Source organism: Carassius gibelio, chromosome A2 (genome assembly GCF_023724105.1).
Source record: "Carassius gibelio isolate Cgi1373 ecotype wild population from Czech Republic chromosome A2, carGib1.2-hapl.c, whole genome shotgun sequence".
NCBI classification, from domain to species: domain Eukaryota; kingdom Metazoa; phylum Chordata; class Actinopteri; order Cypriniformes; family Cyprinidae; genus Carassius; species Carassius gibelio.
This window is the reverse complement of record NC_068372.1, coordinates 3062685-3089352: the sequence shown is the minus strand read 5'-3', so window position 1 is coordinate 3089352 and position 26668 is coordinate 3062685. Positions and strand designations below refer to the sequence as shown.

Sequence of the window (26668 nt, the reverse complement as noted above, 5' to 3'; positions counted from 1 at the left end):
CTAAAGGCCTGTGCAATGTTAAATTGTGAAGATCTTGAGTTTTCGTTAAAGGGCGTGTCCATGGCGCGGTGACAAAGTTCGATGTCTCGCCATGGGAGTAGAAGTTGTTGTAACTCAGGCATAAAATATCAGATCTTGCCCAAACTTCACATGTTTGATAAGAGTACTGACCTGCCCACATCTGGAGGCCAATATTCCATTGGGTGTGGCAAAATGGCTCGATAGCGCCACCTATACACTTTCAATGGAGTGCGCCTCGAGCTACGTGTCACGTACATGTACAAAAATCGGTATACACATGTAACACACCAATACCTACAAAAAAGTCTCTTGGTACGAAATCCGAATCCCAACAGGAAGTCAGTTTTTTAGAATTTTCTCTGCAAAATTGGCGTTGTTTTTGCCATTTTCAGGGGTTGTACTTTAACGAACTCCTCCTAGAGATTTATTCAGATCAACACCAAACCTGGTCAGTGTAATCTTAAGCCCTTTGCGATGTTAAATTGCGAAGATCTTTAAATTTCGTTAAAGGGCGTGTCCATGGCGGCCTGACAAATTTCGATGTTTCGCCATGAAAAAGGAAGTTGCTGTAACTCAGACATACAATGTCCAATCTGCCCCAAACTTCACATTTTAGATAAAACTTCTGCCCTTAACAGATCTACATGCCCACATTCAGTTATAGTCATAGCGCCACCTATTGGCAACAGGAAGTGACATGTTTTACGCTGCGACAAACTACTCCTATAATTTTTTTGAGATTAACATATATTTTGTGGTCAGTCTAATCTAAAGGCCTGTGCAATGTTAACTTGTGGAGATATTGAGTTTTTGTTAAAGGGCGTGTACATGGCGCCATGACAAATTTTTATGTCTCGCCACAGTAACAGAAGTTGTTGTAACTCAGGCATAATTTGTTCGATCTTCCCCAAACTTCACATGTTTGATAACAGTCCTGGCCTGAACACATCTGAAGGCCAATATTCCATTATAATGATAGCGCCACCTGCTGGCAACGGTAAGATTGGCACATATATGGGATATACTTTGATATATTCCACTTATATTTATGACATTAAATGCATATTTCTCACCGTTCACCTTTTTACTAAAGCAACTCGCTGGTGGTGAGCCCGGGTGCGAGGGCCCGTTCATCGCTGCTTGCAGCTTTAATTAGGGCCCGAGCACCGAGGTGCGAGGACCCTCTTGTATCTGCTTTGTTTTTTATTATTATTATTATTCTTCTTCTTCTTCTCCCGAATGAATCGCATTTTTGAGGGCTTTAACATGCTCAAAAAGTCATGAAACTTTGCACACGCGTCAAACCTTGTGAAAATTTTCGTCTGATATAGGATTCAGAAGAGGGTGTGGCAAAATGGCTCGACAGCGCCACCTATACCAAGAAAATCAACAGCCTTCCAGCTATGTTTCACCTACATGCACGAAAATTGGCACACATATGTAACACACCAATACCTACAAAAAAGACTCTTGGAGCGAAATTCTAAACCCAACAGGAAGTCGGTTATTTGTAATATTATGAGCATATTTTGTGTAATTTTGGTCATTTCCATATGTTGTATTTTAACGAACTCCTCCTAGAGAGTTTTTCAAATCAACACCAAATTTGGTATGCCTAATCTAAAGGCCTTTGCGATGTTAAATTGCGAAGATCTTGAGTTTTCGTTGAAGGGCGTGCCCGTGGCGGCCTGGCGAATTTCGATGATTCGCCATGAAAAATGAAGTTGCTATAACTCAGACATACAATGTCCAATCTGCCCCAAACTTTACATGTTTGATGAGACTCCGAGCCTGAACAGATTGACATGCCCATATTCAGTTATAGTCATAGCGCCACCTATTGGCAACAGGAAGTGACATATTTTACGCTGCGACAAACTACTCCTAGAAATTTTATGACATCAATGTCTTTTTTGTGGTCAGTCTAATCTAAAGGCCTGTGCGATGTTCAGTTGTGAAGATCTTGAGTTTTCTTTAAAAGGCGTGTTCATGGCGCCGCGACGAAGTTTGATGTCTCGCCATGGGAATAAAAGATGTTATAACTCAGGCATAAAATATTCGATCTTCCCCAAACTTCACATGTGTGATAAGAGTCCTGGGCTGAACAGATCTGAAGGCCAATATTCCACCGGGTGTGGCAGAATGGCTCTATAGCGCCACCTATACACTTTCAACGGAGTGCGCCTCGAGCTATGTTTCACGTACATGTACAAAAATTGGTACACACATGTAACACTCCAACACCTACAAAAAAGTCTCTTGGTACGAAATCCGGATCCCAACAGGAAGTCGGTTATTTTGAATTTTCCCTTCAAAATTGGTGTTGTTTTTGCCATTTTCAGGGGTTGTACTTTAACGAACTCCTCCTAGAGATTTATTCAGATCAACACAAAACTTGGTCAGTGTAATCTAAAGCCCTTTGCGATAATAAATTGCGAAGGACTTGAGGTTTCGTTAAAGGGCGGGTCCATGGCGGCCTGACAAATCTTGATGTTTCGCCATGAAAAAGGAAGTTGCTGTAACTCAGACATACAATGTCCAATCTGCCCCAAACTTCACATGTTGGATAAGACTCTTGACCTGAACAGATCTACATGTCAATATTCAGTTATAGCCATAGTGCCACCTATTGGCAACAGGAAGTTACATATTTTACGCTGCGACAAACTACTCCTAGAAATTTTATGACATCAATGTCTTTTTTGTGGTCAGTCTAATCTAAAGACCTGTGTGATGTTTAGTTGTGAAGATCTCGAGTTTTTGTTAAAAGGCGTGTCCATGGCGCCGTGATGAAGTTCGATGTCTCGCCATGGGAATAAAAGATGTTATAACTCAGGCATAAAATGTCCGATCTTGCCCAAACTTCACATGTGTGATAAGGTTCCTGGCCTAAACAGATCTTAAGGCCAATATTCCATAGAGTGTGGCAAAATGGCTCGATAGCGCCACCTATACACTTTCAACGGAGTGCGTATACACTTTAAACGGAGTGCGCCTCGAGCTATGTTTCATGTACATGTACAAAAATCGGTACACACATGTAACACACCAATATCTACGGAAAAGTCTCTTGGTATGAAATCCGAATCCCAACAGGAAGTCAGTTATTTAGATTTTTCTCTGCAAAATTAGTGTTGTTTTGGCCATTTTCAGGGGTTGTACTTTAACGAACTCCTCCTAGAGATTTATTCAGATCAACACCAAACTTGGTCAGTGTAATCTAAAGCCTTTTGCGATCTCAAATTGCGAAGATCTTGAGGTTTCGTTAAAGGGCGTGTCCATGGCGGCCTGACAAATTTCGATGTTTCGCCATGAAATAGGATGTTGTTCTAACTCATAAAATGGCATAAAATGTCCAATCCTCCCCAAACCTCACATGTTCGATAAAAGTCCTGGCCTGAACACATCTGAAGGCCAATATTCCATTATAATGATAGCGCCACCTGCTGGCAACAGGAAGATTGGCACATATATGGAATAAACATTGATATATTCTACTTATATTTATGAGTTTAAACGCATATTTCTCACCGTTCACCTATTAACTAAAGCCACTCGCTGCCGGTGAGTCTGGGTGCGAGGGCCCGTTCATCGCTGCTTGCAGCTTTAATTAGGGCCCGAGCACCGATGGTGTGAGGACCCTCTTGGAATTGCTCCGTTTATTATTAGGGCCCGAGCACCGATGGTGTGAGGACCCTATTGGAATTGCTCCGTTTATTATTATTATTATTCCGCTTCTCCAAAATGAATCGCATTTTTGAGGGCCTAAACATGCTCAAAAAGTCACCAAATTTTGCACACGCCTCCGAACTGGCGAAAATTTACGTCTGATATGGGTTTCAGAAGTGGGCGTGGTAAAATGGCTCGACAGCGCCACCTATGCACGTTCAGCGGTGTGCGCCTCGAGCTACATTTCACGTACATGTATGAAAATCGGTACACACATGTAACACACCAATACCTACAAAAAAGACTCTTGGAGCAAAATTCTAAAACCAACAGGAAGTCGGTTATTTGTAATATTATGAGCAAATTTTGTGTAATTTTGGTCATTTCCATACGTTGTATTTTAACGAACTCCTCCTAGAGATTTCTTCAAATCAACACCAAATTTGGTGTGCCTAATCTAAAGGCCTTTGCGATGTTAAATTGCGAAGATCTTGAGTTTTCGTTGAAGGGCGTGTCCGTGGCGGCCTGGCGAATTTCGATGATTCGCCATGAAAAATGAAGTTGCTATAACTCAGACATACAATGTCCAATCTGCCCCAAACTTCACATGTTTGATGAGACTCCTGTCCTGAACAGATTGACATGCCCATATTCAGTTTTAGTCATAGCGCCACCTATTGGAAACAGGAAGTGACATATTTTACGCTGCAACGAACTACTCCTAGAAATTTTATGACATCAATGTCTTTTTTGTGGTCAGTCTAATCTAAAGGCCTGTGCGATGTTCAGTTGTGAAGATCTTGAGTTTTAGTTATAAGGCTTGTTCATGGCACCGCGACGAAGTTCGATGTCTCGCCATGGGAATAAAAGATGTTATAACTCAGGCATAAAATGTCCGATCTTCCCCAAACTTCACATGTATGATAAGAGTCCTGACCTGAACAGATCTGCAGGCCAATATTCCACCGGGTGTGGCAGAATGGCTCGATAGCGCCACCTATACACATTCAACGGAGTGTGCCTCGAGCTATGTTTCACGTACATGTACAAAAATTGGTACACACATGTAACTCACCAACATCTACAAAAAAGTCTCTTGGTACGAAATCCGAATCCCAACAGGAAGTTGGTTATTTTGAATTTTCCCTGCAAAATTGGTGTTGTTTTTGCCATTTTCAGGGGTTGTACTTTAACGAACTCCTCCAAGAGATTTATTCAGATCAACACCAAACTTGGTCAGTGTAATCTTAAGCCCTTTGCCATGGTAAATTGCGAAGGAATTGAGGTTTCGTTATAGGGCGTGTCCATGGCGGCCTGACAAATTTCAATGATTCGCCATGAAAAATGATGGTGCTATAACTCACACATACAATGTCCAATCCGCCCCAAACTTCACATTTTTGATAAAACTCTTCACCTGAACAGATCTACATGCCAATATTCAGTTATAGTCATAGCGCCACCTATTGGCAACTGGAAGTGACATATTTTACACTGTGACAAACTACTCCTAGAAATTTTATGACATCAATGTCTTTTTTGTGGTCAGTCTAATCTAAAGACCTGTGTGATGTTAAGTTGTGAAGATCTTGAGTTTTTGTTAAAAGGCATGTCCATGTCGCCATGACGAAGTTTGATGTCTCGCCATGGGAATAAAAGATGTTATAACTCAGGCATAAAATGTCTGATCTTGCCCAAACTTCACATGTGTGATAAGGGTCCTGGCTTGAACACATCTGAAGGCCAATATTCCATTATAACGATAGCGCCACCTGCTGGCAACGGTAAGATTGGCACATATATGGGATATACTTTGATATATTCCACTTATATTTAGGACATTAAATGCATATTTCTCAACGTTCACCTTTTTACTAAAGCCACACGATGGCGGTGAGCCCGGGTGCGAGGGCCCGTTCATCGCTGCTTGCAGCTTTAATTATTATTATTATTATTATTATTATTATTATTCTCTAAGATGAATCGCATTTTTGAGGGCCTAAACATGCTCGAAAAGTCATGAAACTTTGCACACACCTCAGAACTGGCGAAAATTTACGTCTGATATGGGTTTCAGAAGTGGGTGTGCCAAAATGGCTCAACAGCGCCACCTATACACGTTCAACGGTGTGCGCCTCGAGCTACGTTTCATGTACATGTATGAAAATCGGTATACACATGTAACTCTCCAATACCTACAAAAAAGTCTCTTGGAGCAAAATCCGAAACCCTACAGGAAGTCGGTTATTTCTAATATTATGAGCAAATTTTGTGTCATTTTTGTCATTTCCATGCGTTGTATTTTAACGAACTCCTCCTAGAGATTAATTCAGATCAACACCAAATTTGGTATGCCTAATCTAAAGGCCTTTGCGATGTTAAATTGCGAAGCTTTTGAGTTTTCGTTGAAGGGCCTGTGTGTGGCGGCCTGGCGAATTTCGATGATTCGCCATGAAACAGGAAGTTGCTATAACTCAGACATACAATGACCAATCTGCCCCAAACTTCACATGTTGGATGAGACTCCTGTCCTGAACAGTTTGACACGACCATATTCAGTTATAGTCATAGCGCCACCTATTGGCAACAGGAAGTGACATATTTTACGCTGCGACAAACTACTCCCAGAAATTTTTGACATCAATGTCTTTTTTGTCGTCAGTCTAATCTAAAGGCCTGTACGATGTGAAAATTTAGAAGATCTTGAGTTTTCGTTAAAGGGCGTGTCCATGGCGCCATGTCAAAGTTCGATGTCTCGCCATGGGAGTAGAAGTTGCTGTAACTCAGTCATAAAATATCAGATCTTGCCCAAACTTCAAATGTTTGATAAAAGTACTGACCTGAACACATCTGGAGGCTAATATTCCATTGGGTGTGGCAAAATGGCTCGATAGCGCCACCTATACATTTTCAATGGAGTGCGCCTCGAGCTACATGTCATATACATGTACGAAAATTGGTAAACATATGTAACACACCAATAGCTACAAAAAAGTCTCTTGGTACGAAATCCGAATCCCAACAGGAAGTCGGTTATTTTTAATTTTCCCTGCAAAATTGGTGTTGTTTTTGTCATTTTCAGGGGTTGTATTTTAACGAACTCCTCCTAGAGATTTATTCAGATCAACACCAAACTTAGTCAGTGTAATCTAAAGCCCTTTGCCATTTTAAATTGCGAAGGAATTGAGGTTTCGTTAAAGGGCGTGTCCATGGCGGCCTGACAAATTTCGATGATTCGCCGTGAAAAATGATGGTGCTATAACTCACACATACAATGACCAATCCGCCCCAAACTTCACATTTTTGTTAAGACTCTTCACCTGAACAGATCTACATGCCAATATTCAGTTATAGTCATAGCGCCACCTATTGGCAACTGGAAGTGACATATTTTACACTGTGACAAACTACTCCTAGAAATTTTATGACATCAATGTCTTTTTTGTGGTCAGTCTAATCTAAAGACCTGTGTGATGTTTAGTTGTGAAGATCTTGAATTTTTGTTAAAAGGCATGTCCATGTCGCCATGACGAAGTTCGATGTCTCGCCATGGGAATAAAAGATGTTATAACTCAGGCATAAAATGTCCGATCTTGCCCAAACTTCACATGTGTGATAAGGGTCCTGGCTTGAACACATCTGAAGGCCAATATTCCATTATAATGATAGCGCCACCTGCTGGCAACAGGAAGATTGGCACACATATGGAATAAACTTTGATATATTGCACTTATATTTATGAGTTTAAATGCATATTTCTCAACGTTCACCTTTTTACTAAAGCCACACAATGGCGGTGAGCCCGGGTGCGAGGGCCCGTTCATCGCTGCTTGCAGCTTTAATTAGGGCCCGAGCACCGAGGTGCGAGGACCCTCTTGTATCTGCTTTGTTTTTTATTATTAGGGCCCGAGCACCGAGGTGCGAGGACCCTCTTGTATCTGCTTTGTTTTTTATTAGGGCCCGAGCACCGATGGTGTGAGGACCCTCTTGGAATTGCTCCGTTTATTTTTATTATTATTATTATTACAAACTTACAACATGTATGTTAGACCCTATACCATCTAAGCTCTTAATAGAGGTGCTTCCAGAAGTCATAGGTCCTCTTCTGACTATTATTAATTCCTCATTGTTATTAGGACATGTCCCCAAAACCTTCAAACTGGCTGTTATTAAGCCTCTCATAAAAAAGCCACAACTTGACCCCAGAGAACTAGTTAATTATAGACCAATCTCGAATCTCCCTTTTCTGTCCAAGATACTAGAAAAGGTGGTATCCTCACAATTATATTCCTTCTTAGAGAAAAATGGTATATGTGAGGATTTCCAGTCAGGATTTAGACCGTATCATAGTACTGAAACTGCTCTCCTTAGAGTTACAAATGATCTGCTCTTATCATCTGATCGTGGGTGTATCTCTCTATTAGTTTTATTGGATCTTAGTGCTGCGTTTGACACAATTGACCACAACATTCTTTTGCATAGACTTGAACACTTTGTTGGCATCAGTGGAAGTGCATTAGCATGGTTTAAATCGTACTTATATGACCGCCATCAGTTCGTAGCAGTGAATGAAGATGTATCATATCGATCACAAGTGCAGTATGGAGTACCTCAAGGCTCAGTTCTAGGGCCGCTACTCTTCACGCTTTATATGTTACCCTTGGGAGATATCATCAGGAAACATGGTGTTAGCTTTCACTGTTATGCTGATGATACGCAGCTCTATATTTCCTCGCAGCCCGGTGAAACACACCAATTTGAAAAACTAATGGAATGCATAGTCGATATAAAAAATTGGATGACGAGTAATTTCTTACTGCTAAATTCAGAAAAAACAGAGGTGTTAATCATAGGGCCTAAAAACTCTACTTGTAATAACCTAGAACACTGTCTAAGACTTGATGGTTGCTCTGTCAATTCTTCGTCATCAGTTAGGAACCTAGGTGTGCTACTTGATCGCAATCTTTCCTTAGAAAGCCACGTTTCTAGCATTTGTAAAACTGCATTTTTCCATCTCAAAAATATATCTAAATTACGGCCTATGCTCTCAATGTCAAATGCAGAAATGTTAATCCATGCATTTATGACTTCAAGGTTAGACTATTGTAATGCTTTATTGGGTGGTTGTTCTGCACGCTTGGTAAACAAACTACAGCTAGTCCAAAATGCAGCAGCAAGAGTTCTTACTAGAACCAGGAAGTATGACCATATTAGCCCGGTCCTGTCCACACTGCACTGGCTCCCTATCAAACATCGTATAGATTTTAAAATATTGCTTATTACTTATAAAGCCCTGAATGGTTTAGCACCTCAGTATTTGAATGAGCTCCTTTTACATTATACTCCTCTACGTCCGCTACGTTCTCAAAACTCAGGCAATTTGATAATACCTAGAATATCAAAATCAACTGCGGGCGGCAGATCCTTTTCCTATTTGGCACCTAAACTCTGGAATAACCTACCTAACATTGTTCGGGAGGCAGACACACTCTTGCAGTTTAAATCTAGATTAAAGACCCATCTCTTTAACCTGGCATACACATAACATACTAATATGCTTTTAATATCCAAATCCGTTAAAGGATTATTAGGCTGCATTAATTAGGTAAACTGGAACCGGAACACTTCACATAACACCGTACTTTCTACATCATTAGAAGAATGGCATCTACGCTAATATTTGTCTGTTTCTCTCTTGTTCCGAGGTCACCGTGGCCACCAGATCCAGTCTGTGTCCAGATCAGAGGGTCACTGCAGTCACCCGGATCCAGTACGTATCCAGACCAGATGGTGGATCAGCACCTAGAAAGGACCTCTACTGCCCTGAAAGACAGCGGAGACCAGGACAACTAGAGCCCCAGATACAGATCCCCTGTAAAGACCTTGTCTCAGAGGAGCACCAGGACAAGACCACAGGAAACAGATGATTCTTCTGCACAATCTGACTTTGCTGCAGCCTGGAATTGAACTACTGGTTTCGTCTGGTCAGAGGAGAACTGGCCCCCCAACTGAGCCTGGTTTCTCCCAAGGTTTTTTTCTCCATTCTGTCACCGATGGAGTTTCGGTTCCTTGCCGCTGTCGCCTCTGGCTTGCTTAGTTGGGGTCACTTCATCTACAGCGATATCGTTGACTTGATTGCAAATTAAAACAGACACTATTTCAACTGAACAGAGATGACATCAATGAATTCAATGATGAACTGCCTTTAACTATCATTTTGCATTATTGAGACACTGTTTTCCAAATGAATGTTGTTCAGTGCTTTGGCGCAATGTATTTTGTTTAAAGCACTATATAAATAAAGGTGATTGATTGATTGATTGATTAGGGCCCGAGCACCGATGGTGTGAGGACCCTCTTGGAATTGCTCCGTTTATTATTATTATTATTATTATTATTATTATTATTATTATTATTATTATTATTATTATTATTCTCCAAAATGAATCGCATTTTTGAGGGCCTAAACATGCTCGAAAAGTCATGAAACTTTGCACACACCTCAGAACTGGCGAAAATTTACGTCTGATATGGGTTTCAGAAGTGGGTGTGGCAAAATGGCTCAACAGCGCCACCTATACACGTTCAACGGTGTGCGCCTCGAGCTACGTTTCATGTACATGTATGAAAATCGGTATACACATGTAACTCTCCAATACCTACAAAAAAGTCTCTTGGAGCAAAATCTGAAACCCAACAGGAAGTCGGTTATTACTAATATTATGAGCAAATTTTGTGTCATTTTTGTCATTTCCATGCGTTGTATTTTAACGAACTCCTCCTAGAGATTCATTCAGATCAACACCAAATTTGGTATGCCTAATCTGAAGGCCTTTGCGATGTTAAATTGCGAAGCTTTTGAGTTTTCATTAATGGGCGTGTCCGTGGCGGCCTGGCGAATTTCGATGATTCGCCATGAAACAGGAAGTTGCTATAACTCAGACATACAATGACCAATCTGCCCCAAACTTCACATGTTTGATGAGACTCCTGACCTGAACAGATTGACATGCCCATATTCAGTTATAGTCATAGCGCCACCTACTGGCAACAGGAAGTGACATATTTTACACTGCGATGAACTACTCCTAGAAATTTTATGACATCAATGTATTTTTTGTGGTCAGTCTAATCTAAAGGCCTGTGCGATGTTAAGTTGTGAAGATCTTGAGTTTTCGTTAAAAGGCGTGTCCATGGCGCCGTCACGAAGTTCGATGTCTCGCCATGGGAATAAAAGATGTTATAACTCAGGCATAAAATGTCCGATCTTCCCCAAACTGCACATGTGTGATAAGAGTCCTGGCCTGAACACATCTGAAGGCCAAAATTCCATCAGGTGTGGCAAAATGGCTCGATAGCGCCACCTATACACTTTCAACAGAGTGCGCCTCAAGCTATGTTTCACGTACATGTACAAAAATTGGTATACACATGTAACACACCAATACCTACAAAAAAGTCTCTTGATACGAAATCCGATTCCCAACAGGAAGTCGTTTATTTAGAATTTTCTCTGCAAAATTGGCGTTGTTTTTGCCATTTTCAGGGGTTGTACTTTAACGAACTCCTCCTAGAGATTTATTCAGATCAACACCAAACCTGGTCAGTGTAATCTTAAGCCCTTTGTGATGTTAAATTGCGAAGATCTTTAGATTTCGTTAAAGGGCGTGTCCATGGTGGCCTGACAAATTTCGATGTTTCGCCATGAAAAAGGAAGTTGCTGTAACTCAGACATACAATGTCCAATCTGCCCCAAACTTCACATGTTAGATAAAACTTCTGCCCTTAACAGATCTACATGCCCACATTCAGCTATAGTCATAGCGCCACCTATTGGCAACAGGAAGTGACATGTTTTACGCTGCAACAAACTACTCCTATAATTATTTTGAGATTAACATATATTTTGTGGTCAGTCTAATCTAAAGGCCTGTGCAATGTTAACTTTTGGAGATCTTGAGTTTTTGTTAAAGGGCGTTTCCATGGCGCCATGACAAAATTTGATGTCTTGCCACAGCAAGAGAAGTTGTTGTAACTCAAGCATAAAATGTTCAATCTTCCCCAAACTTCACATGTTTGATAAGAGTCCTGGCCTGAACACCTCTGAAGGCCAATATTCCATTATAATGATAGCGCCACCTGCTGGCAACGGTAAGATTGGCACATATATGGGATATACTTTGATATATTCCACTTATATTTAGGACATTAAATGAATATTTCTCAACGTTCACCTTTTTACTAAAGCCACACGATGGCGGTGAGCCCGGGTGCGAGGGCCCGTTCATCGCTGCTTGCAGCTTTAATTATTATTATTATTATTATTATTATTATTATTATCCAAAATGAATCGCATTTTTGAGGGCCTAAACATGCTCGAAAAGTCATGAAACTTTGCACACACCTCAGAACTGGCGAAAATTTACGTCTGATATGGGTTTCAGAAGTGGGTGTGGCAAAATGGCTCAACAGCGCCACCTATACACGTTCAACGGTGTGCGCCTCGAGCTACGTTTCATGTACATGTATGAAAATCGGTATACACATGTAACTCTCCAATACCTACAAAAAAGTCTCTTGGAGCAAAATCCGAAACCCAACAGGAAGTCGGTTATTACTAATATTATGAGCAAATTTTGTGTCATTTTTGTCATTTCCATGCGTTGTATTTTAACGAACTCCTCCTAGAGATTCATTCAGATCAACACCAAATTTGGTATGCCTAATCTGAAGGCCTTTGCGATGTTAAATTGCGAAGCTTTTGAGTTTTCGTTAATGGGCGTGTCCGTGGCGGCCTGGCGAATTTCGATGATTCGCCATGAAACAGGAAGTTGCTATAACTCAGACATACAATGACCAATCTGCCCCAAACTTCACATGTTTGATGAGACTCCTGACCTGAACAGATTGACATGCCCATATTCAGTTATAGTCATAGCGCCACCTATTGGCAACAGGAAGTGACATATTTTACACTGCGATGAACTACTCCTAGAAATTTTATGACATCAATGTATTTTTTGTGGTCAGTCTAATCTAAAGCCCTGTGCGATGTTAAGTTGTGAAGATCTTGAGTTTTCGTTAAAAGGCGTGTCCATGGCGCCGTCACGAAGTTCGATGTCTCGCCATGGGAATAAAAGATGTTATAACTCAGGCATAAAATGTCCGATCTTCCCCAAACTTCACATGTGTGATAAGAGTCCTGGCCTGAACACATCTGAAGGCCAAAATTCCATCAGGTGTGGCAAAATGGCTCGATAGCGCCACCAATACACTTTCAACAGAGTGCGCCTCGAGCTATGTTTCACGTACATGTACAAAAATCGGTATACACATGTAACACACCAATACCTAAAAAAAAGTCTCTTGGTACGAAATCCGAATCCCAACAGGAAGTCGGTTATTTAGAATTTTCTCTGCAATATTGGCATTGTTTTTGCCATTTTCAGGGGTTGTACTTTAACGAACTCCTCCTAGAGATTTATTCAGATCAACACCAAACCTGGTCAGTGTAATCTTAAGCCCTTTGCGATGTTAAATTGCGAAGATCTTTAGATTTCGTTAAAGGGCGTGTCCATGGTGGCCTGACAAATTTCGATGTTTCGCCATGAAAAAGGAAGTTGCTGTAACTCAGACATACAATGTCCAATCTGCCCCAAACTTCACATGTTAGATAAAACTTCTGCCCTTAACAGATCTACATGCCCACATTCAGTTATAGTCATAGCGCCACCTATTGGCAACAGGAAGTGACATGTTTTACGCTGCAACAAACTACTCCTATAATTTTTTTGAGATTAACATATATTTTGTGGTCAGTCTAATCTAAAGGCCTGTGCAATGTTAACTTTTGGAGATCTTGAGTTTTTGTTAAAGGCCGTTTCCATGGCGCCATGACAAAATTTGATGTCTTGCCACAGCAAGAGAAGTTGTTGTAACTCAAGCATAAAATGTTCAATCTTCCCCAAACTTCACATGTTCGATAAGAGTCCTGGCCTGAACACATCTGAAGGCCAATATTCCATTATAATGATAGCGCCACCTGCTGGCAACGGTAAGATTGGCACATATATGGGATATACTTTGATATATTCCACTTATATTTAGGACATTAAATGCATATTTCTCAACGTTCACCTTTTTACTAAAGCAACACGATGGCAGTGAGCCCGGGTGCGAGGGCCCGTTCATCGCTGCTTGCAGCTTTAATTAGGGCCCGAGCACCGAGGTGCGAGGACCCTCTTGTATCTGCTTTGTTTTTTATTATTATTATTATTCTTCTTCTTCTTCTTCTTCTCCCGAATGAATCGCATTTTTGAGGGCTTTAACATGCTCAAAAAGTCATGAAACTTGCACACTCGTCAAACCTGGTGAAAATTTTCGTCTGATATAGGATTCAGAAGAGGGTGTGGCAAAATGGCTCGACAGCGCCACCTATACCAAGAAAATCAACAGCCTTCCAGCTATGTTTCACGTACATGCACGAAAATTGGCACACATATGTAACACACCAATACCTACAAAAAAGACTCTTGGAGCGAAATTCTAAACCCAACAGGAAGTCGGTTATTTTTAATATTATGAGCATATTTTGTGTAATTTTTGTCATTTCCATGTGTTGTATTTTAACGAACTCCTCCTAGAGAGTTCTTCAAATCAACACCAAATTTGGTATGCCTAATCTAAAGGCCTTTGTGATGTTAAATTGCGAAGATCCTGACTTTTCGTTGAAGGGCGTGTCCGTGGCGGCCTGGCGAATTTCGATGATTCGCCATGAAAAATGAAGTTCCTATAACTCACACATACAATGACCAATCTGCCCCAAACTTCACATGTTTGATGAGACTCCGAACCTGAACAGATTGACATGCCCATATTCAGTTATAGTCATAGCGCCACCTATTGGCAACAGGAAGTGACATATTTTACGCTGCGACGAACTACTCCTAGAAATTTTATGACATCAATGTCTTTTTTGTGGTCAGTCTAATCTAAAGGCCTGTACGATGTTCAGTTGTGAAGATCTTGAGTTTTCGTTAAAAGGCTTGTTCATGGCGCCGTGACGAAGTTCGATGTCTCGCCATGTGAATAAAAGATGTTATAACTCAGGCATAAAATGTCTGATCTTCCCCAAACTTCACATGTGGGATAAGAGTCCTGGCCTGAACAGATCTGCAGGCCAATATTCCACCGGGTGTGGCAGAATGGCTCTATAGCGCCACCTATACACTTTCAACGGAGTGCGCCTCGAGCTATGTTTCACGTACATGTACAAAAATTGGTACACACATGTAACACTCCAATACCTACAAAAAAGTCTCTTGGTACGAAATCCGGATCCCAACAGGAAGTCGGTTATTTTGAATTTTCCCTTCAAAATTGGTGTTGTTTTTGGCATTTTCAGGGTTTGTACTTTAACGAACTCCTCCTAGAGATTTATTTAGATCAACACCAAACTTGGTCAGTGTAATCTAAAGCCCTTTGCGATAATAAATTGCGAAGGACTTGAGGTTTCGTTAAAGGGCGGGTCCATGGCGGCCTGACAAATTTCGATGTTTGGCCATGAAAAAGGAAGTTGCTGTAACTCAGACATACAATGTCCAATCTGCCCCAAACTTCACATGTTGAATAAGACTCTTGACCTGAACAAATCTACATGCCAATATTCAGTTATAGTCATAGTGCCACCTATTGGCAACAGGAAGTTACATATTTTACACTGCGACAAACTACTCCTAGAAATTTTATGACATCAATGTCTTTTTTGTGGTCAGTCTAATCTAAAGACCTGTGTGATGTTTAGTTGTGAAAATCTTGAGTTTTTGTTAAAAGGTGTGTCCATGGCGCCGTGATGAAGTTCGATGTCTCGCCATGGGAATAAAAGATGTTATAACTCAGGCATAAAATGTCCGATCTTGTCCAAACTTCACATGTGTGATAAGGGTCCTGGCCTAAACAGATCTGAAGGGCAATATTCCATCGAGTGTGGCAAAATGGCTCGATAGCGCCACCTATACACTTTCAACAGAGTGCGTATACACTTTAAACGGAGTGAGCCTCGAGCTATGTTTCACATACATGTACAAAAATCGGTACACACATGTAACACACCAATATCTACGAAAAAGTATCTTGGTACGAAATCCGAATCCCAACAGGAAGTCAGTTATTTAGAATTTTCTCTGCAAAATTAGTGTTGTTTTGGCCATTTTCATTGGTTGTACTTTAACAAACTCCTCCTAGACATTTATTCAGATCACCACCAAACTTGGTCAGTGTAATCTAAGGCCTTTTGCGATCTTAAATTGCGAAGATCTTGCGGTTTCGTTAAAGGGCGTGTCCATGGCGGCCTGACAAATTTCGATGTTTCGCCATGAAATAGGATGTTGTTATAACTCTGGCATAAAATGTCCGATCTTGCCCAAACTTCACTTGTGTGATAAGGGTCCTGCCCTGAACACATCTGAAGGCCAATATTCCATTATAATGATAATGCCACCTGCTGGCAACAGGAAGATTGGCACATATATGGAATAAACATTGATATATTCTACTTATATTTATGAGTTTAAACGCATATTTCTCACCGTTCACCTATTAACTAAAGCCACTCGCTGCCGGTGAGCCCGGGTGCGAGGGCCCGTTCATCGCTGCTTGCAGCTTTAATTAGGGCCCGAGCACCGATGGTGTGAGGACCCTCTTGGAATTGCTCCGTTTATTATTATTCTTATTATTATTATTCTTCTTCTCTAAGATGAATCGCATTTTTGAGGGCCTAAACATGCTCGAAAAGTCATGAAACTTTGCACACACCTCAGAACTGGCGAAAATTTACGTCTGATATGGGTTTCAGAAGTGGGTGTGCCAAAATGGCTCAACAGCGCCACCTATACACGTTCAACGGTGTGCGCCTCGAGCTACGTTTCATGTACATGTATGAAAATCGGTATACACATGTAACTCTCCAATACCTACAAAAAAGTCTCTTGGAGCAAAATCCGAAACCCAACAGGAAGTCGGTTATTTCAAAAATTATGAGCAAATTTTGTGTCATTTTTGTCATTTCCATGCGTTGTATTTTAACGAACTCCTCCTAGAGATTAATTCAGATCAACACCAAATTTGGTATGCCTAATCTAAAGTCCTTTGCGATGTTAAATTGCGAAGCTTTTGAGTTTTCGTTGAAGGGCCTGTGTGTGGCGGCCTGGCGAATTTCGATGATTCGCCATGAAACAGGAAGTTGCTATAACTCAGACATACAATGACCAATCTGCCCCAAACTTCACATGTTGGATGAGACTCCTGTCCTGAACAGTTTGACACGACAATATTCAGTTATAGTCATAGCGCCACCTATTGGCAACAGGAAGTTACATATTTTAAGCTGCGACAAACTACTCCTAGAAATTTTTGACATCAATGTCTTTTTTGTCGTCAGTCTAATCTAAAGGCCTGTACGATGTTAAAATGAGAAGATCTTGAGTTTTTGTTAAAGGGCGTGTCCATGGCGCCATGTCAAAGTTCGATGTCTCGCCATGGGAGTAGAAGTTGCTGTAACTCAGTCATAAAATATCAGATCTTGCCCAGACTTCAAATGTTTGATAAGAGTACTGACCTGAACACATCTGGAGGCTAATATTCCATTGGGTGTGGCAAAATGGCTCGATAGCGCCACCTATACATTTTCAATGGAGTGCGCCTCGAGCTACATGTCATATACATGTACGAAAATCGGTAAACATATGTAACACACCAATAGCTACAAAAAAGTCTCTTGGTACGAAATCCGAATCCCAACAGGAAGTCGGTTATTTTTAATTTTCCCTGCAAAATTGGTGTTGTTTTTGTCATTTTCAGGGGTTGTATTTTAACGAACTCCTCCTAGAGATTTATTCAGAACAACACCAAACTTGGTCAGTGTAATCTAAAGCCCTTTGCCATGTTAAATTGCGAAGGAATTGAGGTTTCGTTAAAGGGCGTGTCCATGGCGGCCTGACAAATTTCGATGATTCGCCGTGAAAAATGATGGTGCTATAACTCAGACATACAATGTCCAATCCGCCCCAAACTTCACATTTTTGTTAAGACTCTTCACCTGAACAGATCTACATGCCAATATTCAGTTATAGTCATAGCGCCACCTATTGGCAACTGGAAGTGACATATTTTACACTGTGACAAACTACTCCTAGAAATTTTATGACATCAATGTCTTTTTTGTGGTCAGTCTAATCTAAAGACCTGTGTGATGTTTAGTTGTGAAGATCTTGAATTTTTGTTAAAAGGCATGTCCATGTCGCCATGACGAAGTTCGATGTCTCGCCATGGGAATAAAAGATGTTATAACTCAGGCATAAAATGTCCGATCTTGCCCAAACTTCACATGTGTGATAAGGGTCCTGGCTTGAACACATCTGAAGGCCAATATTCCATTATAACGATAGCGCCACCTGCTGGCAACAGGAAGATTGGCACACATATGGAATAAACTTTGATATATTGCACTTATATTTATGAGTTTAAATGCATATTTCTCAACGTTCACCTTTTTACTAAAGCCACACGATGGTGGTGAGCCCGGGTGCGAGGGCCCGTTCATCGCTGCTTGCAGCTTTAATTATTATTATTATTCTTCTTCTCCAAAATGAATCGGATTTTTGAGGGCCTAAACATGCTCGAAAAGTCATGAAACTTTGCACACACCTCAGAACTGGCGAAAATTTACGTCTGATATGGGTTTCAGAAGTGGGTGTGGCAAAATGGCTCAACAGCGCCACCTATACACGTTCAACGGTGTGCGCCTCGAGCTACGTTTCATGTACATGTATGAAAATCGGTATACTCATGTAACTCTCCAATACCTACAAAAAAGTCTCTTGGAGCAAAATCCGAAACCCAACAGGAAGTCGGTTATTACTAATATTATGAGCAAATTTTGTGTCATTTTTGTCATTTCCATGCGTTGTATTTTAACGAACTCCTCCTAGAGATTCATTCAGATCAACACCAAATTTGGTATGGCTAATCTGAAGGCCTTTGCGATGTTAAATTGCGAAGCTTTTGAGTTTTCGTTAATGGGCGTGTCCGTGGCGGCCTGGCGAATTTCGATGACTCGCCATGAAACAGGAAATTGCTATAACTCAGACATACAATGACCAGTCTGCCCCAAACTTCACATGTTTGATGAGACTCCTGACCTGAACAGATTGACATGCCCATATTCAGTTATAGTCATAGCGCCACCTATTGGCAACAGGAAGTGACATATTTTACACTGCGATGAACTACTCCTAGAAATTTTGACATCAATGTATTTTTTGTGGTCAGTCTAATCTAAAGGCCTGTGCGATGTTAAGTTGTGAAGATCTTGAGTTTTCGTTAAAAGGCGTGTCCATGGCGCCGTCGCGAAGTTCGATGTCTCGCCATGGGAATAAAATATGTTATAACTCAGGCATAAAATGTCCGATCTTCCCCAAACTGCACATGTGTGATAAGAGTCCTGGCCTGAACACATCTGAAGGCCAAAATTCCATCAGGTGTGGCAAAATGGCTCGATAGCGCCACCTATACACTTTCAACAGAGTGCGCCTCGAGCTATGTTTCACATACATGTACAAAAATCGGTATACATATGTAACACACCAATACCTACAAAAAAGTCTCTTGGTACAAAATCCGAATCCCAACAGGAAGTCGGTTATTTAGAATTTTCTCTGCAAAATTGGCGTTGTTTTTGCCATTTTCAGGGGTTGTACTTTAACGAACTCCTCCTAGAGATTTATTCAGATCAACACCAAACTTGGTAAGTTAAATCTAAAGGCCTTTGCGATGTTAAATTGCGAAGATCTTGAGGTTTTGTTAAAGGGCGTGACCATGGCGGCCTGGCAAATTTCGATGTTTCGCCATGAAAAAGGAGGTTGCTGTAACTCGGACATACAATGTCCAATCTGCCCCAAACTTCACATGTTAGATAAGACTTCTGCACTTAACAGATCTACATGCCCATATTCAGTTATAGTCATAGCGCCACCTGCTGGCAACAGGAAGTCACATGTTTTACACTGCGACAAACTACTCCTAGAAATCTTTTGACATTAATGTATTTTTTGTGGTCAGTCTAATCTAAAGGTCTGTGCAATGTTAAATTGTGGAGAACTTGAGTTTTTGTTAAAGGACGTGTCCATGGCACCATGACAAAATTTGATGTCTCGTCACAGCAAGAGAAGTTGTTGTAACTCAGGCATAAAATGTTCGATCTCCCCCAAACTTCACATGTTAGATAAGAATTCTGCCCTGAACACATCTGAAGGCCAATATTCCATTATAATGATAGCGCCACCTGCTGGCAACAGGAGGACTGGTACAAATAAATGACTTTGACATATTCCACTTATTTTTAAGACTTTAAATGCATATTTCTCACCGTTCACTTTTTTACAAAAGCCAAACTATGGCGGTGAGCCCGGGTGCGAGGGCCCGTTCATCGCTGCTTGCAGCTTTAATTAGGGCTCAAGCCTGGAGGGCGAGAGCCCTATTGTTTTCCTTAGGATTATTTGTTATTATTATTATTATTATTTATTATTATTATTTTTCTTCAAGGTTTCGGGGGCTTTTGGGGCCCTTAACATGCTTAAAAAGTCTTGAAAATTGGCACACACATTGGAACCTGCGGCCATTAGGGCCGGGCAGAGACTGATACACGGGCGTGGCACAGGGGCTCTACAGCGCCCCCTGGAAAATGGAGGGCCATATATCATACATACTTGCACGTAGATGTACGAAATTCGGTACACATATAGAACTCATCAATACAAACAACTTTCATATTGCATATCATAGGCTCCGCCCAACAGGAAGTTGGCTATTTAGGGTTTATTAATCATATTTGTCGTCAAAGTTGTTGGGGCTTTTGGCGTCCTTAACATACTCAAAAACTCTTGAAAATTTGTGCACACTTTGGAATCTTTGGTCTTAAGGAGCCTGCAGAGGCTGGGACCCGGGCGTGGCACAGGGGCTCTACGGCGCCCCCTGGAACACAGTCATAAATGTTGATGTATAGCTCACACATACTTGCACGTATTAATATGAAACTCAGTACACATATAGATCTCATTGTGCCGAATAACTTGAGTATTTCATGTTATAGGCTCCGCCCAACAGGAAGTCAGCTATTTAGAGTTATGTAAAAAGCACATGTTCTGGAATTTGATATACTTGTCATAGGTTTTTTACCCGATTGCCACCAAACTCGGTCAACATGATCTCAAGACATTGGGGATGAAAAATTGCCAGGGGATTTTTGATATCTCGAACGGTTTGCTCGTGGCGAGGCGTTGAAATTATGGCGAGAAATGAGAAACAGGAAGTGTCTAATACCATCCACATTCATTTCCTGATTTCAATCAAACTTCATCAGATTATTCGTTGTATGATGTCGATCGCATATATGTGACTATTAGGAGTCAAAGTTATAGCGCCACCAACTGGCAGCAGGAAGTGTGTCATTTTCAAAATGCTTTGAATTCAGCATCTTATTTTTACTCGATTTGCTTCAAACTTCCTCAGAATAATGTTAAAACACAGCAGATATGAATCTGCTTGGGGGATATTGATATCTAAAAATATTGTTGCCGTGGCAACATGTCAAACTGGAATACTTCTCATGTGATTTTGAGGAATATAACATGCTTAGAATTTCATCAAACTCAGAACACATATCAGTATTTATGATAACTAGACACTGGCAAAAGTTCATAAGAGGGCGTGGAAGAGGCACTCTATAGCGCCACCTTTTGTCAAAAGTGGGGGGGTTACTTTTAGCTGCAGACACCAAACTCGGTACATAAATTCTTCTTATCAAGACGGACAACTTTCTAATTCACAGTCATCAGCTACGACCAACAGGAAGTCGGCTATTTTGATTTGAATGTGGATTTTTTTTACATTTAGCTGTGAATTAATGCATACTGCTCAGCGGAGAGTAACACTATACACACAAAAATTGGTCTACATGATGCAAAAACATTGAGGAACTTAAATTGCCAATGGATTTTGGATAGCTTGAACGGTTTTGACGTGGTGATTTTTTTAAATGACAGTAAAAAGGGAATTATTAATTGTCCTGCATTTTTTAACTCCAAACACTTCAAAACCTTTTTTCATACAGAAAAAAAAAGTCATTCGGAGTAAATATGGATAGTTTCACGACTTTACAACACTGTATGGGTAAAAGAAAATTAAAAAACTGTCAGACATCTCATCTCACTCTGTCCCTCTGTTTGAGTATTATGTGCTTAGACTTACATTGTCTGAGAGAAAATGCGCCCCTACAGGTGCAATTCCTGAAAGGGAAATTCGACTGAAAGGGAGGAGACTCTCTTTTAGTTTCACTTTTAAATCGGTTAAAATACAAATAAATACTTAGATTTAATTCACACTGACAAGCTAAACCAACATATATGATTATTACCAGGTCAGGACTCATTAATAATGGATGTGTGGTCAGTGATACGTGAGAAACACGAGAGATGAGTCACCGCTCTGAGCATGAGCGTGTGGAATGATGAGCTCAGAAAAAAACGTGTTTATTCTTGTTTTATAGCTTTTAAAATTAAAATATTAAAGCGATATCACACAATTCACCAATTAGAACACACCAAGAGCTAAATTCAGATGTTTTTGAACTGTTTGTGTGAAAATGAAATATTCGCGGCTGCCTATCTGAAATCACTGCCTCCGATCAGCGCGTACAGTGTCACTAGTTCAAAACTAACGAATTTATTCTTGTTTAAGAGCTTTTTAAAATAAATTATTGCCATACATGCACACAATACACCCATTATAACACAACACGAGCTAAATACAGGTGTTTGTGACCCGTTTAAGTGTGCAAGACTATTTGAAAGTCCGACTGGCAGAATAACATATATCTCTCCAGCTGCAGGATTCTGCCTTTCGTCGTAAGAACGAATACATCACGGACAAGATTATTTCAAAATACATAATAGCTTGGCTAATATAAACGAAAACAGCCACGTGAATATAAACTTTTCAAATAAATCTGAAGTGGATCTACTGGGTTTGAATATTACGTGACCGCATTTACCTGCTTCTGTCTTCAACTTTAATCTATATATATATAAAAGGAAACTCATTCGTCTTGGCTGCTTTTTTAAAATGTCTGTGCGTATTTATTTATTTACTTTTTTATACATTTTGTATAATTTCATAGTTTATGCATAATAATTATAAAAACATAAATACATTTAGCCACTTACATAGACATATCTTAGGCCTTATCCTTTTCTGACAGTTTTAGGAATTTTTAAAAATCCTAAAAAACCTTATTTGTGCTGCAAATAATAATTTCAAACTCATTTGATACTGACCTATGACATCCTGTGACATGATATTTATTTGAATTTACATAATCTCATGGATGTTACAGTAAATCTGTTCAGCTCACAGATCAAGACTAAGCTGTAATGCAAGCAGAACTTTCACAAATGCTTATAGGTTAATAAAATCATTGTAAAAAAAAAACTTTTAAAAACATTTAAGGATTTGATAACACTGTAAAATAATGTCTAATTTGTTAACATTAGTAAATGCATTGGTAACACTTTATAATAACTGCACTCATTAGTAAATAGTCAGTTTATGCTTTATAAAGCCTTGTCTTAACATTAATAGTCAATACTAAGCAGTTTATAAATACAGCTATAAATAGCTTGTTCTTGGTTTATAAGCACATCTATTACAAAGGAAAGGGTCAGTTATCTTCCTAAGAAAAATTAAAATAAACAAACAACAACACAGATTGATACAGAACTCAGAAATATTTATTTCAATATGCAATAAAAGTAAACTGTACACTTGAATTATATATGTATATATATATATATATATATATATATATTAGTAGGAGACACATTGGGGATGGTAAAGGTTTTGTCCACTTGGTGGTGCTGTGGTATTATATATATATATATATATATATATATATATATATATATATATATATATATATATATATATATGAAATATAAACATGCGCAATTATACAAAAATCACTTTTTAAAAACTACAACAAAAAAAATTGTTTGGACTACAACAAGCATTTTCCGGGATTTGTGATATCACAAATATTGACGAATGGGATGTGAATTGGTTCAGCTGCACTAGAGAAGGCAACGAGTGTGATATACACGTAGTTGACCATGAAGACTGGAAGAGAAAAAAATAACTATAAAGGCACTTTTCCTTTACTGATAAAATGAGCCAAAAAAAGACATTTCACTCAGACTGAAAAGAAAACAAAATTATTAGATCCTCATGAGAAATATTCAAAATTAGATCACTACAGTAATCACAAAGTAAAGACATGACCACTGGACAGCAAAATGCTTACTGGGTCAGAAGGGTCAGAAAGAAAAAAAACAGGTGGAGAAGAACAGAAACACCTAAACTGCAAAATAATTAAAGTGAAGAATTAGGTGTGACACTATAATGGAGCATTTAGTCTAGAGTGCCACCATTTTTCAGAACTGCAACTTTCCTTGACTCTCAGAATTACAATGTGTCAGGTTCTGAGAGATGTAAAAGATCCCAAAAAAGGACTTAATTAGAATAGCATGATGTATTGTGGAATACTATATATTAAGAATTTATTTATATATTGGCTTTATGAACAGAATATTTTGAGTGATTCTTGAAGGACTAGCATCCCCTCCTCTTGTACGACGGTTTGAGGAATATATCTTCCAGATAGTACCCCGACTCCCTATATGCAGAGTATGCAGTCTTCATAGGGCACCGACTTCCAGAGGGGACACCATCCCAGTTGCTAAAAAAAAAAAAAAACATCCACCATTCTCCCATCCGCGCTCGCGATCACTCGCCCCTCATGTTTGCGGCTGAATTTTTTAATTTTGGATGGACATCAGCCCGGGTAAAGGACATAAGCAATCAGGCACAGAGAAAAGAAAAAAGAAAGTAAAAAAAAAAAAAAAAAAAACAGGCATAAATTTGGCTTGACATTGGACATTCGAGAGTCTCAAATTTAGGGACCGTCTCTAAAGTTACATGTGATATTGTTATACACTTTTCTAACATCAGTAGCATTTGAAGATAATGACTTACAGTCATAAAAACAACTGTAATTGTTCATCTACGTGACAGCTATAATGCACAATTAAATTGAATGTTTAATGTTTATTAAAACAAATTGTAAGTCATATGTAAATTATGCTACTTTTTCACATGGACTCAAAAGCAAATTTGAAGCTCAATAGCATTTGATGATAAAGACTTGCAGTCATAAAACAATTTTAATGTGTTAATTTAGGTGTCAGCTACAATGCACACCTTATAAATTTTATATATATATTAAAATAAATTGTTACTAAAGTTATATATATTGTTCTGTGTATCTGATTTCAAAGTCTAGATGGGTCGGATTAACCCTTTAACTGCCATATCCCTTAAAACTTGATTGCCAGAGGGTTACTGTAAATGCTTATGCCCGCTGGGCACAGTTTTCCCGATGCCACCGGGGTGGCGTTGCACTGACGGCTTGAGCCCGCCATCGCTGCTTGCAGCTATATTTATTATTATTATTATTATTATTATTCTTCTTCTCCCGAATGAATCGCATTTTTGAGGGCTTTAACATGCTCAAAAAGTCATGAAACTTTGCACACGCGTCAAACCTGGTGAAAATTTTCGTCTGATATAGGATTCAGAAGAGGGTGTGGCAAAATGGCTCGACAGCGCCACCTATACCAAGAAAATCAACAGCCTTCCAGCTATGTTTCACGTACATGCACGAAAATTGGCACACATATGTAACACACCAATACCTACAAAAAAGACTCTTGGAGCGAAATTCTAAACCCAACAGGAAGTCGGTTATTTTTAATATTATGAGCATATTTTGTGTAATTTTGGTCATTTCCATGTGTTGTATTTTAACGAACTCCTCCTAGAGAGTTATTCAAATCAACACCAAATTTGGTATGCCTAATCTAAAGGCCTTTGCGATGTTAAATTGCGAAGATCTTGAGTTTTCGTTGAAGGGCGTGTCCGTGGCGGCCTGGCGAATTTCGATGATTCGCCATGAAAAATGAAGTTGCTATAACTCACACATACAATGTCCAATCTGCCCCAAACTTCACATGTTTGATGAGACTCCGAACCTGAACAGATTGACATGCCCATATTCAGTTATAGTCATAGCGCCACCTATTGGCAACAGGAAGTGACATATTTTACGCTGCGACGAACTACTCCTAGAAATTTTATGACATCAATGTCTTTTTTTTGGTCAGTCTAATCTAAAGGCCTGTGCGATGTTAAGTTGTGAAGATCTTGAGTTTTCGTTAAAAGGCGTGTCCATGGCGCCGTCATGAAGTTCGATGTCTCGCCATGGGAATAAAAGATGTTATAACTCAGGCATAAAATGTCAGATCTTCCCCAAACTTCACATGTGTGATAACAGTCCTGACCTGAACAGATCTGCAGGCCAATATTCCACCGGGTGTGGCAGAATGGCTCGATAGCGCCACCTATACACTTTCAACGGAGTGTGCCTCGAGCTATGTTTCACGTACATGTACAAAAATTGGTACACACATGTAACTCAGCAATATCTACAAAAAAGTCTCTTGGTACGAAATCTGAATCCCAACAGGAAGTCGGTTACTTTGAATTTTCCCCGCAAAATTGGTGTTGTTTTTGCCATTTTCAGGGGTTGTACTTTAACTAACTCCTCCTAGAGATTTATTCAGATCAACACCAAACTTGGTCAGTGTAATCTAAAGTCATTTGTGATGTTAAATTGCGAAGGACTTGAGGTTTCGTTAAAGGGCGTGTCCACGGCGGCCTGACAAATTTTGATGTTTCGCCATGAAAAAGGAAGTTGCTGTAACTCAGACATACAATGTCCAATCTGCCCCAAACTTCACATGTTGGATGAGAC

The 26668-nt window shown here is 39.8% G+C and overlaps 1 long non-coding RNA gene across 8 annotated transcripts in view; it reads right to left on the bottom strand.

Annotated features, from left to right (window-relative positions):
- Nucleotides 1–570: 570 nt before the first annotated feature.
- LOC128021775 (uncharacterized) overlaps nt 571–26668 on the bottom strand; it is a 48416-nt gene continuing 22318 nt past the window's right edge. For 2 of the 8 annotated variants that reach the window (XR_008185753.1, XR_008185730.1), the window contains 2 exons: nt 11521–16143; nt 571–697 (listed from right to left, as the gene is read on the bottom strand). This is a non-coding gene — a long non-coding RNA (uncharacterized LOC128021775). Of the gene's footprint in view, nt 698–11520; nt 18363–18551; nt 18934–26668 lie in introns of those variants that run through there. The other 6 variants (XR_008185724.1, XR_008185748.1, XR_008185736.1 and 3 more) reach the window with 6 other exon arrangements.